The following is a 16,946-nucleotide window of genomic DNA, read 5'->3' on the forward strand; positions in this document are numbered from 1 at the left end:
AATATGCTGTTTTGCCTATAAAGCAAATCTATTTGTTCTGAACTCACCACGTTGCTAATGTTCTTCTGCAAGACCTGCCTGATAATGTTATTGACCGAACCCATTTTTTTTTCTCACAAGCTACTGTGAGTAATGTGATTATCTCCTATGTGCAAAGATAGCACAAGGAACCTGTGAACTGGAATTTAAAATGCATAACAAGACTCCTAGAAATCATAACTAAAACTATAAATTTCATTAACTATCAGAAGAAATGTGATTCAGAACACTGTTGACTATATTATTGATGCAATTAGCCAGAAGATGTGCGAGGGGGTGGATGGATGACTTGGAAGACTTGGGTCTTGTTATTCTTTTGTATTGTTAGTTGGAAGTTTATAGTCGTGTGTAGGCCTGTACCCAGGAAACACCTCACTCTGTGAAAGATTTCTATCAATAACACACAGATGAAAGCTGCTGTTAAATCAAATCTGTTATCTGGGCAAACCTTTGGCTATGCTTGTAAGAATCCATTTAAATGGATCAGCTCCAGTTACTATTTACACTAACAGTCCGGTCCCAAAGGGAGGTAGCCTGTTGCAATAATTGCGGTGAGCAAGACCTATGCATCTGACATAAGCTTGAATTCCAGCTCTACCATTTATAAGGTATGTGACCGGATATCCCTGGGTGGTGCAGCGGTTTGGCGCCTGCCTTTGGCCCACGGCGCGATCCTGGAGACCCAGGATCCAATCCCACGTCGGGCTCCCGGTGCATGGAGCCTGCTTCTCCCTCTGTCTATGTCTCTGCCCCTCTCTCTCTCTCTGTGTGTGACTATCATAAATAAATAAAAATTAAAAAAAAAATAAGGTATGTGACCTTGGGTAAGTTAGTTAACTCTTAAACCTCTAAGTAACCTCATCTATAAAGTGAAGCTAATAATAGAATCCAATTCACAGAGCTGGTATGAGGATTATGAGAGATGGTTTATGTACTAAGCCTGCATGTGGGTAGTTAATAAAGATGACCCCAGCATTAATAAATATGGATAGTATTTAATAGCTATGATCACCCACACTTGCTGGCACTCCTGCAAAAGTAAATCTTCCAGCCTTGTTGAGGTACTAGTAGCGTGTTCTTCTTATAACTTGTCTCTATTGAATGATATACTTTTCCACTGACTCTTATCCATTATTCTCAGTCATGTTCAATGTAGTATGGGCAGCAGTTTGAAGTTCAGCTTTGAAAAAGATAAGACAACGGTTGATACATCTATGGTAAATGACAGCTGTGTATTTTATTTTATTTTATTATTTTTTTTTAAAGATTTCATTTGTTCATTCATGAGAGAACAGAGAGAGCGAGAGAGGTAGAGACACAAGCAGAGGGAGAAGCAGGCTCCATGCAGGGATCCCAGGACTCGATCCCAGGACTCCAGGATCACATCCTGGGCTGAAGGCAGGCACCAAACTGCTGAGCCACCCAGGGATCCCCCATCCAGTTGTGTATTTTAAAACGTGCTGAAGACTCTGGGCTGTGTGAGAGGTTTGAAGTAAGGACTCCGTCTATTGAAAGAAACAATGAACCAGGAGGGTGTTGAGATGGGGTGTCAAAAGCTGCTGGCTGAGAGGAAGTATTTCCTGTGTCTCTGGAGCATCCAGTAGAGTCCAGACTCCAGCAGTGGTTAGGAGGGGGTGGTGGTGGAGTGGAGATAGAGTTGGGGAGAAGTAGGAGAAGAAAAGCCAGAAAAATCATAGCTGCACTCACCACTTCAGAGACAACTTCTCCTCTCAACCTCCTGTTCCTTTTGACCTGATCCTTGAGGGGTCAGATCTAGCAGCTAGCAAATGGGGAAAGAGGTGAACAACTGAGAGAACACATGTCAGTCCTCTAACCACACCCCCACAACACCAAAGAAGCATTCTAGACCTGAAAGCAGGCTTGTGGGAAAGGGTGGTGACAGAGGGCAGTATGTTTTACATGGGATGAACTATATTGGAGTTAGTCTGTCATGCTAGGTCAGACTGGACATGTTTTGTAAGATAAATTAGACTTTTCTTTTCATTGACACAGATCAGAAAATCTAAGGGACTGGCCCTATATTTCATTCACGGGCAGGAGTAGAGTAAATCCAAAAGGACAATTTGGAAGGGACAATGAAAGAGAGACTAAAGCTCCTTATATTTAATTATTGCCTATTAATTCAGCTGGTTCAATAAAATATGTACCCATCTGATACTGTTTTGCTTTTTATTTGAAAATGCACTCTGCACTTTATGAAGATAACCCTAAGGAACTAAATTGGTGCCTTCTTAAAAAATATAGCTTCAGTAAAAATTGTCCCTACTTGGGCAAAAAGACAAGTGACTGATTCTACTGCTGTCTTATTTTCCTGTGTTTTCTGGAGATGAATGAGAACCAAAAACAAAAAACTCCTTTTTTTAGTGTCCTAGTAACTATAATAAAAAAGCCAAGCATTCACGGCCGAATGAATGCATGAGTAGTAGTTCCTTTACAAGTGAAAGAAGAAAAGTTCAATCAAGCATGACTGCCACAGTCTCCTTAATATGCTTGAAAAATGTTCTGAGCAGAGACACCAAGTATTCTGATTGCTAAGCCAGATTGAAGTTGAGGTAGTGTGGGTATGAGAGTTTCCACAGGAAAAAGTACAAAACCATTATACAGGATGCTACCGAAGCCATGTGGAGTGAAGGAAATGCAAACTTGAGAGTGAGGTCTTTGAAGGCCTGTGCACCTGCTGTTTGGCATAACTAAGATGGTATGTCATATTTCTCACACAGAAAATGATCAAATGGCAGATAGATATCTTTTTTAGAAAATGTGTTTTAAATGAGAACACTACTTTTTCAGACAGTGAAACAGGATATATGGATTTTTTTTTTTTCTGAAGTAAGAACAGCAGAGGTGCCTGGGTGGCTCAGTCAGTTAAGCCTCTGCTTTCAGCTTGGGTCACGATCCCAGCCAGGGTCCTGGGACCAAGTCCTGCATCGGGCTCTCTGTCAGCGAGAACTCTGCTTCTCCCTCTCCTACTGCCCATCCTCCCTGTTCATTCTTTCTCTCTCCCTCCTTTTCTTTCAAAATAAATAAATAAAATCTTTAAAGTAAGAACAACGGACATTGATGGCATAGAAGTTGCTAGTAACCAAGGTGCAAATTATACATAACGAATAAACCTTTAAATCATGAGTCCATTTGTGGCACTCTCAGATATAGAAAGAGTAACTTAGCATCTTCATTGTCAAATCTGTCAAAACTTTCTCATGAAGTGCTGGGGCATTCTTATCCTATGTTCCTCCAATCTATTTTTAATTACCTGGTTTTGAGGAAATGATTGAATTTGTTTATGTAACATAAAAGAGGTAGCTTACAGCTAAAAAAATTAAATCTTCCCTAACATTAGAATTCTGTAGAAACTGGAAGGATGAATTGACTCAATTGTCCATTTTATTTCCCAAAATACAGAGGTATCAAGTTATAAATGCCAAAATTTTTTATAAATCCCTCAAAAATCTAGTGAATTAGTCGTATCTATTATTTGTAAGTTAAAATCTACAAATGCACATATACCCTGAAATTTCCACAGATTAGACTGTGTACTTCTTTTGGATAGGAAGACTAGAATAGCCATTAAAAGAGTGGTCCCTAGAATCATATATATGTGCTGTCAAATACTACATTTGCACCTCAACCTCCCTGCACCTCATTTTGTTCAGCTGATGTACTGGCATCATGATAGTACCTTCCAAAAAGGGTTGTTTTGAAGATTATATGAGATGAGGAAATAATTTCATTCTCTCTTGCTTGCATCCCTTCAGTGATTTCCCGTTGCCATCCCAATGACTTCTTGTAAAATCCTCAAACCTAGCCATGGCCTACAAGGCCCTACATAATGTATGTGCCTGTCCTTCCAACTCTATCCTGTCTACTCTATCTACATCCTTGCTCACTACCTGAAAGTCCTTATTTCAGTTCCTCCAAAGTTCCTGCTTTTGCTGCCTCTGAGGTTTGACAAATGCTCTTCTTTGCCAGGATTCTATTTCCATCCTCCCACACACAAGCACAACACACATAGCTTACTCCCTTCCCCCCCCCCCGCCCCCCAGCCTTTACTTCTCAGTTTAACATCATTTGTTTAAAGAGGACTCTTCTGACTGGTCAAAAACCATTCTTCTCTTCATTCTCCTGCAGAGAATTCTCTCTCGTTGTTCTTGCATTGTTCATTCCTAATACCACAAAGATTGGGGTGCCTTGTTTGAAATGAATGGAAAGACAGGAGTCAGGCAGACAAGGAATCAAACTTTACTTTTAGACAACATGTCAGGCTCTGGCAGCTATGAATATATTTAAATCTCCCAGAGGTGTTACAGCTTGGAAGAGCAACACAGAATTCTGGCTCCCTGATGGTGATCCACGCTATAAGAAAGAGGGGATGAAGGTGTGAGGCTCAGGCCCTCCTTCCAAGTGTACCCAATCAATAAGATACTCCACTAGCACAGACAGTATGCAGGGATGAGGAATGAGGGCAAAGTGGGGCAGTAGGGTTAGAAGCTCCCTTTGCATGAAGGAAAGATGGAGAATAGGAAAGCATTTCTTCCATTCACAATTACAATGTATTAATATAGGATCCCTGGGTGGCGCAGCGGTTTGGCGCCTGCCTTTGGCCCAGGGCGCGATCCTGGAGACCCGGGATCGAATCCCACGTTGGGCTCCCGGTGCATGGAGCCTGCTTCTCCCTCTGCCTGTGTCTCTGCCTCTCTCTCTCTCTGTGTGTGTGTGACTATCATAAATAAATAAAAAAATATTAAAAAAAAAGATTTAAAAAAATAAAAAAAACAATGTATTAATATAAAGACCATTTTTGAGGTTAAATATAGACAAAATCAGCAAATTCACGTGGCTTAAACATACAGGTATGTGTTGTGTACACATGTAAATAGGTAAATGCACATATATGCATGCATAGATCTACTATGTAGTATAGGTAATATATGTATGTGTTATGTATATGTGTAGAACAGCACATGCATGTGCCATACGTATCCATATATGTCATAATTTGTGTAATATCTGCCTCTGCTCTCATACTCAAGCTTGAAAAGATAGTGAAGTATGTATATGCTTATCTCTGCATCTCTATAAATCACTACATCTTACAATATCCACAAAAATTAGTTGAATGAATAACGGCTACAAAGTGTTTAACATGTTATTCGACTTACTTTAAGAACTCAGTAGATCCTAGATCAGCCTGCTGCTTCTGCTGATAAAACATTCTGAGTATATTGGGTACTAACTTTTGACCTGGGTTCTCTATTTCTAAGACTTCCCTTTTGGAAATCCATAAGCTTGCCCAGTGGGTCACTCATATGGCTTGTCTCCCACTCATTGTAATTTCAGGCAAGATCCCATAGTTGCAACCTTCCCAGCTCCTAAGTTACAACCTCAAGGAGGAACAGGGGGAGTGGGACTGTTGCAAATTAGCAAACGTCTATCCCGTCCAGAAAGGGCAGCCATGTTTCCAGTCAGTTCACACTTGCTTTGTGGGAATATGAGTTCAGTGTTATCAGATATTCTGACTCTTCCAGAGAAGCTGAAAAACTATATTTTAATATAAATCCATATTTTAATATAAAATCTTAAAGATCTGGGAAACTAAAAATTGCTAAACCCTATGTGCTTCTGAAGGACGCTTGAACTGCATGCTGCCCAGCTGGTTTGTGACCTTTGTTTTTATGGTGGTTGTTTTGTGGTATGAGGTTTTATCAATCCCTTTCTTGTTTTCTGTTTACCTTTTGCATGGGTATTAGTCTGTGCTTTTCAAATTAGTTTTTTAATAGTTTAATTTCATTGCTTTATAAGAGATCTATTTCTATCTGTTGTTTTTGTATTTCTAACCTCTCTACCTTTTGCTTCTTTAAATCCCCTCTCCCCCTTGGTTTTCTTGGTGTCAGAAGAGCTGTCAAGGTCAATGATCTATTATAAGTGTAGCATTTTTAGCAAAAAGGAAACAAAAATGGAGCTATACAGAATTTTCAAACTATAGCACAAATAGAATTTTCTGGTGTGTTTCATAAACTCAGTTTTGGAAATATATGAGGACGATTGATACAACAAAGTGGAAGTAATGATTTTATACTCAGTGAATGTATTTCTTCTGCAAATCCAGTGGGTAATAATTAGGTTCTCTGGAATTCCTTTTAACAATAATTTTTCCTTAAGGAACTTTTTTCCATAGCAAAATAAAATTAGATATTTATGTAAGCAGTGGTAGAAACTGCTGGATGTCAACAACTCTCAAAACAATCTATTTTAAGATACACAAATCCTTTTAAGCCATGAGAAAAAAAAAATCACTGTGACCTAAACTATGACATAACACAAATCACTTAGAATTTTTATTATATATATATGTGAAAATGCTCTCTGAGAATTATTTCAATGTAGATTTTTTTTAAAGATTTTATTCATTTATTCCTGAGAGACACAGACAGACAGAGAGGCAGAGACACAGGCAGAGGGAGAAGCAGGCCCCACACAGAGAGCCCGACGTGGGACTCGATCCCGGGTCTCCAGGATCAGGCCTTGGGCTGAAGGCAGCAGTGAACCGCTGGGCCATTGGGGCTGCCCTCAATGTAGATTTTGATCAAATATCACACTGCTCTGTTTCCTTGACTTTTTGCAGAAACATAGTGTAATCTTTTTAAAGGGCATTGTAAATGACAATTAAGCTCAACATATGTTGCACTGTCAATGTAAGTAACCAAAATGATGACAATATAAACACGTGGGGGCAAGTTCACGAGCATGTAGACAATGACAAATTATAGCATGACTACTGCCTGGCCAACAGCAATTCATCTAAAGATGAATCCCTATTTTAGAAGTCGTAAAGTATGTATCAGTGTCAATGAAATGTTGTAATCTCTAGTTCCTAAATAAGTTTCTGAAACATTAGTTTTGTGGGAAAACTTTTTATTTTTATTTATTTATTTGAGAGAGAGCACGTGAGAGAGCATATGAGTAGGGGTCAGGGGGTGGGCAGAGGGAGAGACAGATAATCTTAAGCAGATTCTACCGCAAGAGTGCTGAGCCACACATGGGGCTCCATCTCATGACCCTGGGATCACCACCTGAACCAAAACCAAGAGTCGGACGCTTAACCTACTGGGCCACCCAGACACCCCTATTTTTATTTTATTTTTTTTAGATCCTATCATTTTATGACATTGAAATTTCCCAGGCTAAAAAATAAGTTATAAACAGGGCAGCAGGAGAAACAAAATTCTCTTTGAATGGTATATTTACAATTTACTTGAGTAAAGTCTTCTTTGCACAGTTGAAGTCTTTAGTTAGATTTGGATATCTCCTGTGAGATGCAAACCCCTAAAGATAATGAAATCTTTCAGACCACAAGAGAATGATGAAGGCTCTGAGGAGATAAGAATTCAGAGGTTTGTGGGTCCTGCTGATTTTAAAACTGGCCCCAAAATTTGCTTCCTTTACTCATCTTTTTTTTTCCTCTGCTGCCACTAGCCTAGTTTTATCCTTTTGTCAATTCATGTAGTTTAATAGGAAAACTTACGTTCACTGTTTAAAACATTTAATGATTTCTTTAAGACTTTTATTTATTTAAGATTTTATTTATTTATTTAAGAAAGATAGAGAGGGCGGTGGTGGTGGTGCAGGAGCAGAGGGAGAGGGACAAGCAGACTCCATGCTGAGCACAGAGCTCCACTTGGGGCTTTAGCCAAGGACCCTACTATCATGACCTGAGCCAAAATCAAGAGTCAGAGGTTTAAATGACTGAGCCACCCAGGTGTCCCAAAACTAATACTTTAAAAGAAGTTATTTCCACAATCTCATCAACCTTTGGTCAAATTTAATTGAATACTTGGCATTTCTACTTTGTCTACCTTATAGTAGACATCCATCCACTAGGCAGTTAGTTCCCTTGTGGTGAGAAAGTTAATAAAACTTTCAAAACAACTCTTAAAACTTATAATAAAGTATCAAGTATTTAACCAAATGAATATAAAGATTTCAATTTAATGAAACAAACATTTATTCAAGGCTCTATGGTGGCACTTCGGGGAATTTGAATAGTAATAAAAGATTCCAAGTACCCATAAGGCAAGGTAGACCGACAAGAGTACTCTAGTAGAGGTAATGGAAATCCAGGGAACACAAATAGTAAGAAGAAAAGCTTCTCAGTATCTGTAATGCAAAATCCCCTAACATAAGTATGCTAATAATAAAAACAAGGGTCAATGGGAAAATTCAAGGAAGAGTACCACGTATGCCTGAACATAGGCCATCATTTCGCCCAAAAAATCAGGCATCAGAAAAGATATTCTTCTGGTTGAAATTTTAAAAGTCTTCTCTGAGGCAGAATACTTGAGACAGGTTAGGCTTTGAATCCACATTACTGGGGTTCACTTCCTTTCTCCCTTATTGTTCCTTGATGAGAAAAGGAACTGGCTAAGAAAGGACATAATGATAGTGTCTACCTTCCAGACTTCTTGTGAGGATTGAAAGTGTTAAAACTGTAACAATGCTTGGTCCCTAGAATGTATATAGTCCAGGTTCAAGACCCTTCTGCAATTATTGTCCATTAATCCAAACCGCAAACTACTTGAACTACTAGAGTTAGACGTGGGGCAAGTAGCCTGAAACATCCTCAATCAGGCATAGTTTAGGATACATAAAAAGGTCATCTGAAGGATTTGGCTTAAAAATCACGGAGGTGAAGATATTTAAAACCCGTTAATTATGTACGGAGGTGTGACTACACAATTTTAACTGTCCTACGTTAGTGCAAACATCCTTTTAAAAAGCATCCAAAAAACCCAGAAAAACTGGTGGAGATAACAGATATGCATATTTAAGATGAATGACAAAAAATAATATAACGCAGGTGGAAACTTGTGGTTTATAATAACATTCCTGGTGGTGACAAGAAACATAAAAGGATTCAGAAAGGTAGGTCTCTTCAAAAATTTAAACACAAGTGAAAATAATATGCTCTGGAAAAAGACAAAAACAAAACATTGATGATTCGAAATGTGACTCTCATGATGCAATTACTGATGTCAAGGTTGCATGCTAAAATATGAATAAAATTATTTTATAAAATATGAGTGGAATAAGCAGTGTTTATACATTAGCATATAATTTTATTTTTATAAATATTTGCTTATCTAAAATGAATTAAATATTATAATAGACATGCCTATTTTATCTATATTCCTGAAGTATTATTTTTGGCAAAAATTATATTGGATTTTCTTTTAGAGAAAAATACTTTAAATTCTGTTGTGTATATGATTGTGGGTAGCAGAGATCTGGAAAGGCTTAAGAGGGAGATGGGATTCGAACCTAGTTTTGAAGAGTAATTGGAGTAAAGAGAATAGAACTAAATGTATGAAGGGAAAAAAAAATAAATGTAGGAAGGGACTACAATTCTTTAGGTGCCTTAGACAAGCAATCACATTAAATTCTCTTGGTATTACAATTCCCAGTTTACAGATGGGGAAATTGAGGCTCAAACATTTTAATGAGTCTCTTCAAAATGCTACAACCTACGTGGTCAGGCTTCATTTTTTTCAGGATAGGCCTTTTTAATTCCAGCACACTGATTTCCCTAAAAGGCAATCCAGGGCAGTGGGCGGATCCTGGAGAAGACTGGGTTGGACTTCTCCTTTCTTTATTTCCTAATTGATGTAAATTACTCAATCTCTCTTTCTTAACTTTTTTATCATGGGGATAATAACACTGTCTCTTTTAGGAGCTGTTGAGAGAATTCAGTGAGATTTTACAAGAGCTGGGAATAGCAACTGACACCTCAATGCTGTATGGGTGTTAGCCTCCATGATGCAAGGAGAAGGGGAAGGAGGGAGAGGAGGGAGAGGAGGAAGATTTCCACTCTGTCAGATTTCCTCTTTTGGAAGCAGAGTGCATTCTGGGTAGGAGGGATAGGAGGAGCAAAGACACAAAATCTGGCAAAGGGCAAGCTATACCTGCTCCCTGAGTAAAAATCTAGGAAAGAAGGGTGGGGCTAAATCATTCTGGAATAAATCCAGCCTAGATGGAAACTCCTGGGAATATATACTCCATGGCCTTGGCAGTAAACAGATATCAGACCTCAGTTTTTATGATGTTAATTTTCTTGTACACTTTGCTGCCTCATTGTGAGGGCTGCTAAGTAATTTATAGTGTACGAATACAGCCTAGATGTGTTCAATTTATACACTACTGACTACTTAACCTAAATCTTAATTAAGCCTATGTTTATAAAATTAAAGAAGGGGTTCCAGTTCATAGAGCTGTTTTATATCTACAACATATATATTAGATGTTTGGCTGGAATCTGATACGGTTAATGAGGAATTAATAAAAGAATACCTTTGACAGATTTCCTCAGATATCTTTTACTTTCCTCCATACATTAAGGTTCTTTTTTTTTTTATTTTTTAAAGATTTTATTTATCTATTCATGGGAGACACAGATAGAGAGAGAGGCAGATAGACAGGAGAAGCAGGCTCCATGCAGGAAGCCTGATATGGGACTGGATCCTTGGACTCCAGGACCACGCCCTGGGCCAAAGGCAGGTGCCAAACCCCTGAGCCACTCAGGGATCCCCTACATTAAGGTTCTTAAAACCAGAATACATCTGAACATTCAACGGGGGACCACTGTTTTTCTTTCACTTCCTAGAGCTATTATTAAATCATTGGTGTGCCTTTCAGCTCTTAACTTTATTCCTCCTCAGAAAAGGACTGTAAATCCAGTGGTTGTATTGTATTGGCTACTACCGTATTCTTAAATTATCTAAACAGTAAGTTCCAATAAATCCGTTAAACAGTGACTGAATAGTAATCAAGGAACTAAGATATTGATGCAAAGAGACATAAAGTCCCAATTAGTTCATAAAATCTACCAAGAGAAGCAGCTTGAGGCCAAAGCAATGCTTGGCATTCCGAGACACACCATTACTAATGTGAGAATTTTTGCTTAGTTCTACCTTGCTCAGAAAAGGACTTTATGATGGTTTACAAAAAATAAAAAATAAATGACAATTATGTGAGAACTCTTAGAAAACAAACAAGACAAAAACCGGATTAAGAACCTAAAACGAAGCCAGGAAAGCCACATAAATACAAGTCTACAGGCATCCAAAGGAAAGACAATGCGTGAGGTTCAGAAAACGTAAAAACAAAACAACACAACAAAAAACTCTTCCCGGTGGAAATAGGGCTTGCTGTTAAGTATTTAGTTCAAAAGAAAGGGAGATTGGGGTCTCTGGAGCCTGTTAGAGCTGCTTCAGGCTTGCAGGCAGGAGGATGCTTTTTGGTGGCAGGTATTTTGGTGAAGACGACGCCTACCACTGGCACGGGCTCCTGGGAAGCCTTCTATAAGCTGGACTTCACCAATTACCTAATTTTTATAATAAGCTCAGCACTTTCCCTAATTGCCTCGCTTCTATCAACAGGTACAGCGGAGAGATAAGGATATTGCATCTTTCAAGGGAGAGAATTTCAGGTACAGTCTGTGAAGACGTGTTTAAGTTAAAAATAAAGTATTCAGCTTTTACTGACTCTTAGGTTTTGGGGGAGGGGCCGCACAAGTCATCTTGGGTGTTTTTGTTTGTTTTGTTTTGCGGGGGACTCCCTCCTGTTTTGCTGCCTGGGGATCATGACTTCCAAGAGCAGGATGTCAAGGTCCGGCTCCAACGGGCAAGGTCTTCCCAGCATCTAGCAATCTGGGGTGCCAGGGGGACTGGGTCACGGCCCCCCCCGCCCCTCCAGGTGCAAAAGACAAGAAAGGAGGATTCAGAAAATCAGGGAGTAAGTAGGCTTAGGAGTTCCCAGGTACATGGAGAATCGCCCCCACCCCTTCAGGGGGCGTCGGCTTGGCCAGGTTCCCCGGGGCCTCCGACACCTCGGCTGGAAAGAGGGGGACACTGACCCCCCTGCTCACCGGCCCCGTTTGAAGGGGATCCGAGGAGCGCAGGTCACGCGCCGGGGCCGGCCGGGCAGCGTCCCGGGCCCGTCGGGCGCCACTTCAGGACGCGCAGCCCGGGACCACCGGCGGCCTCGCGGGGCTCGGGAAAGGCCGGGGGCGGGGGGGGGGGCACCGGGGTCCTGGGGCGACAGCGGCAGTCGGGGGCGGGCCGGGCCCGGGACAGGGACGGGGACGGGGATGCCCTCGCCCACCGGGGCTGCCGCACGCGCCCCCGCAGCCCCGCGGGCCCGGGAGCCCTGGGAGCCTCGGGAACCCCGGGAGCCCCTGCAGCCCCGGGAGCCCCTGCAGCCCTGGGACCCCGGGAGCCCCTGCAGCCCCGGGAGCCCCTGCAGCCCTGGGAGCCCCTGCAGCCCTGGGACCCCGGGAGCCCCTGCAGCCCCGGGAGCCTGGGGAACCTCGGGATCCCCCTGCAGCCCTGGGAGCCCCTGCAGCCCTGGGACCCTGGGAGCCCCTACAGCCCTGGGACCCCGGGAGCCCCTGCAGCCCCGGGAGCCCCTGCAGCCCCGGGAGCCCCATGAGCCCCCGCAGCCCCGGGAGCCCCTGCAGCCCCTGCAGCCCCGGGAGCCCCCGCAGCCCCGGGAGCCCGGGAACCTCGGGGTCGAGCCCCGGAGCCTCGCGGCCGCCGTGCGCCAGGTGGCGAGGGTGCCGGGCGCGGCCAGGTCGCGGCGCCTTAGTCAGCCGCCCAGCTATGCTGCGGAACCGGGACGGCCGGCTCCCCGCCCCCGCCCCGCCCCCTCCCGCCGCCGAGCCCGGGCTGCCCCGGCTCCGGGCGCCGGCTCCCCGCCCCCGCGGCCCGGGAGGAAGCGGCCGAGGCGCGGCGCGGGAGCACCTGGGCGGCGGCGGCGGCGGCGGCGGCGGCGGGCGCGGCGCTTCCGGAGCTGCGCGCTCCCCGCTCCCGCTCCCCGCCTCCAGGTGCGCGGCCGCGGCGCCACGAGCCCGTGTGACAGCGCCGCCCGCGCGGCCGCCGCCCGGCAGCAGACACGGTGCGGGCCGCCCGCGGGGCCGGGGCCGGGGCCGGGGCGGTGGAGGAGGCCCCGCTCGGGGAGCGCCGGGGAGCGCCGGGGAGCGCCGGGGAGCGCCGGGTGAGCACGGGGCCGGCCGGGCGGAGGCGGGCAGGCGGGCAGGCGGGGGAGGCGCCGGCGCCGGGGGGCTGCCCCGCCCGCCCCGCCGAGCCTCCGCGGCTCCGCTCCGTGCGCCGGGCGAGCCCGGGGGCCGCGGTGGGCTGGGCGGCGCGGCAGGTGGGGGCGCGGGGCGCGGGGCGCGGGGGCGTCCGGCCCGGCCGGGGCCTCTGGGCACTTCCCGGGTCGGTTCCCAGAGCGCCGGGGGCTCGGCTCTGGCTCTGGCTCCTGCCCCCTGGATTGCGCGCCCGCGCGTGGGCGTCTAAAAGGAAACCAGAAGCGGGTGAGTGATCTGCAAACTCCTCGCTAACGTGATTGGAGCGGGAGGGTGAGACTCCGCACGGACCGCCAGCCCCGCTCCGGCACCCGCACCCCCACCCCCTCCAGCACCCCACGACAGCCCCTGCAGCACCCCACGACACCCCCACCCCCCAGCACCCCCACCCTCTCTAGCACCCGGCACCTCCACCCCCTCCAGCACCCCGCAACACCCCCCACCCCCTCTAGCACCCGCACCTCCCAGCACTCCGCACCCCCATCCCCTCCAGCACCCCCGCCCCCTCTAGCACCCGCACCTCCCACTCCCCCTCCAGCATCCCGCACCCCTCCCCCCCCCCCCCCGCGCTCTCGGAGAGGACGGGCTCGTCACCTAGCGTGGACCGCGGTCGCCTGGCCTCCGCCTGCCTGAACCCAGCACCCAGCACCCAGCACCCAGCACCGTGCACGGGACCCGGCGGCAGTGAGTTCACTGGATCGATCCGGCCCGTTTCGTTTTGGAGACGAGGCTCTGGGGGAAGGGGCGTCCGTCCATCTCATTAGTAAACTCGGTTCGCCCAGGCTTGGTTTCCTAAGCACCCTCGTCTCACCTCCTTTTGGCGATCTGGAGTTACTTTGATTGAAGGGAAGGCTTCCTGGGTTATATCCCGAACTGTATCCTTTGATAATTAGAGGAAAGATAGAAGCAAGTGTGCGCAGCAGCATGACATTTTAGGCTTTTGCAAGTTTGTGTAGTTATAGAAACTTTTTTTTTTTTTTTTTAAAGGTTGTCCTTGAAGTAGGCTGCTCGGTGGAATATATCCTTCGGGCTTAAAAAAAAAAAAGAGCTAGTTGAAAAAAACCTATTTTTAAAAGGACATTTAATCGGATGTCATTGTGATTATCAATAATAGTATTGTACTTACAAGCTCAGTATTGATTTCGCCCGCACTTAAGCACTCAACACCCGCCTGAGCTTGTGGAACATTGCCCATAAGTAATTGGAGGATGAAGTTATGGCTGTTTTTAAAAGGAAGCTAACTTTTTTAAGGGGGGGGGGGGAAGATGCTCTGAAGTTTTAGTCATGACTTTCATGCATTTACAAGAGAAATATTGTGGGATAATTAACATGATACTGTTTAACAGTGTTTAAAAAAGGAGAAGAGAGTAAAATGGGTCAAGAACTGAGCTGGAGCCTAGACTGGAAATGTCTCCCTGGCTGCTTTTTAAACATGTATTTAACAGATACTCGTTTAAAGTGAGTCGTAACACCGAAAGTGTTTTATATAGATTGGATTTGTTAGTCCTCAATGATTTATTTAAAATTAAAATGTACCTAGAGGGTAAGTCAGTTGACCTGTTAAAAACTTATTTAGATGGGCGTGTGTTTGTATTTTTTCTGTCCTTTCTAAACCTGTCAGATTTTATAGGGGTTGTCCATGAAAGGAAAGTTGATTTTGTGTGTGTGTGTGTGTGTGTGTGTGTGTGTGTATACATAAATATATTTATTTATTTTGCTTTTGCTGATGTGATGATATAAACTCTTAGTTGCCTGATATACAAGTTTCTCGCAGGGAAAGACTCACAGATATTCAATTAATATTATTTACTGCAACTAGTCTTAGTTACTGTGGTTAAGTGTAGGGGTCACATTATAGTGAATTGCGATATATTTCTTGAGATTTAAAAATAAATATATATGAGAGCTAGAGAGCACACACTAGCAGGGCGGGGAATGGGGTTCCTGAGAGGGGAGGAGCAAAGGGAGTGGAGAGGGAGAAGCAGACTCCCTGGGGAGCTGGAAGTTTGATAAGGGGCTTCATCCCAAGATTCCTGGATCACATCACAACCAAAGAGCCTAAGGCAGATGCCCAACCAACTGAGCCACCAGGTGCCCCTGAATTGCAGTTTTCTTGGAAACTTTTACATTAATACTATGGAACTATGAAGTTTTAAAAACTCTAGGACTCTTGATATCCAAGAAGTGTAGGAGTTTTTTTTTTTTTTTTTTTTTTTTTTTTGTTTCTGTTTTGCCTATTTATTTATTATTTATTTAGATTTCAACCCTGCCTTCCTGGAACTTTAAGAAAGCTTGGTGAAAGATGTTATGAAATTGCCAAGTATTATGATGGTCTTTGCTTTCATAACTTTCTTTTAACAAGAGTTTATTTTTTTCCTTATTTATTTATAGACTCATTTATTGAATCCAGTCTTGGCAGTTACTAAATTGAGGGATTTTTAGAATTCTCTGCCAAATATTAAATATGTGGAGAACTTTTTATTTTTATTTTTTTATTTTTTAAAGATTTTGTTCATTTATTCATGAGAGAGACAGAGAGAGAGAGAGAGGCCAAGACACAGGCAGAGGGAGAAGCAGGCTCCATGCACAGAGCCTGATACGGGACTGGATCTCAGGACTCCAGGATCACGCCCTGGGCCAAAGGCAGGCTCTATACCACTGAGCCACACAGGGATTCCGAGAACTTTTTATTAATGTTGGAATTATTTCTTAGCTTTGACCAAATGTGATTTTTTTTTTTCCACATGTGAATTGATGAGAGATTAGAACCTGTGAGATGTCGTTTTAATCTTTACTGTGAAGTCCGGGACCCTGAGAGTTTGTCATTTTAGGGTTTTTTTTTTTTTTAATAGTATTGGTCAGATTAAATATATAATGATTATTGAACCATTTAGTTCGCTTATTTCCTTAGTTGAAGTAATAGTCAATGGTATTCTTTTTATAAGAGCTTTTTAGTATAAGAATAGCATATTTGTTTACCCATGCAATGGAGGAGATGAAGGAATCCTGATGTGGGTTGGAGTAGTCATTTTAAGCTGCTTAAAGGGCAAAAGGTACTAGCGAAGAGATGGGAAGAATTATTTTCCTGTCTTACACCATCTGTGTACAAAGCTAGTAGGGTAGGTGAGGGCATACTCAGGGAAGGACTAATAAGATGCCCTCATGGTTCTCACAAAAACGGGAGGCACAAAAGGACTCTATATAGGTTATATTACATAGCTTTAGGAAAAGGAAAGAATCGTTAATCAATTTGTGGCTGGAGAGGTGATCAGGAAAGAGCAGAAGAGACCTGTGGTCTGCATGCTGATTATCAGGTGATTTGGGTTCACGGAGGTGGTGATGGTAGCAGTCCTTGCCAAGTCTCTTTCACAGTATCTTGATGAACTTCCGAGTCCTTAGCCTGGGATTCAAGGCCCTCCATAGGCAATTCCAGCTTCCTTTTCTGGTGTCACCTTTCATTACTTCTTGGACCGGAAGTCTGCTCCAGCTGTTCTCATCTCCTTGCTGTTATTACCAACCAGAAGACCCCTTTATAGCATTTCTTCTGCTTTAGATAGTGCTGCCTGGATCTACATAACCTCCTGCTTGTGCCGAGATTCCCTTCCCTCTCACCTCCACTGATCACTCCATCCGCAAAGCTCTGAATGGCTGCGGGTTGCACTTACCTTCATGGAATGAATTTGAGATTTTTAGGGTTCCCTGGCACTTGTGAAAGATGATGGTTCTACTTCTCTGTATAGTTAACAATAAA

The 16,946-nt window shown here is 43.9% G+C and overlaps 2 protein-coding genes across 10 annotated transcripts in view; one reads left to right on the forward strand and one right to left on the reverse strand.

Annotated features, from left to right (window-relative positions):
- DTHD1 (death domain containing 1) overlaps positions 1-14,394 on the reverse strand; it is a 99,621-nt gene extending 85,227 nt beyond the window's left edge. The window contains exons 1-2 of the mRNA XM_072737917.1: positions 14,322-14,394; positions 14,007-14,225 (exon numbers count right to left, since the gene is read on the reverse strand). The gene's annotated coding sequence lies outside the window, so the exon portion shown is untranslated. The remainder of the gene's footprint in view (positions 1-14,006; positions 14,226-14,321) is intronic.
- Positions 13,336-16,946, forward strand: part of ARAP2 (ArfGAP with RhoGAP domain, ankyrin repeat and PH domain 2) — a 188,018-nt gene continuing 184,407 nt past the window's right edge. For 4 of the 9 annotated variants that reach the window (XM_025997521.2, XM_072737911.1, XM_025997544.2 and 1 more), the window contains exon 1: positions 13,416-13,879. The gene's annotated coding sequence lies outside the window, so the exon portion shown is untranslated. Of the gene's footprint in view, positions 13,880-14,541; positions 14,654-16,946 lie in introns of all 9 variants that reach the window. The other 5 variants (XM_025997529.2, XM_072737910.1, XM_072737914.1 and 2 more) reach the window with 3 other exon arrangements.

The sequence above is a fragment of the Vulpes vulpes genome, chromosome 14 (genome assembly GCF_048418805.1).
Source record: "Vulpes vulpes isolate BD-2025 chromosome 14, VulVul3, whole genome shotgun sequence".
In the NCBI taxonomy this organism is placed as follows: Eukaryota; Metazoa; Chordata; class Mammalia; order Carnivora; family Canidae; genus Vulpes; species Vulpes vulpes.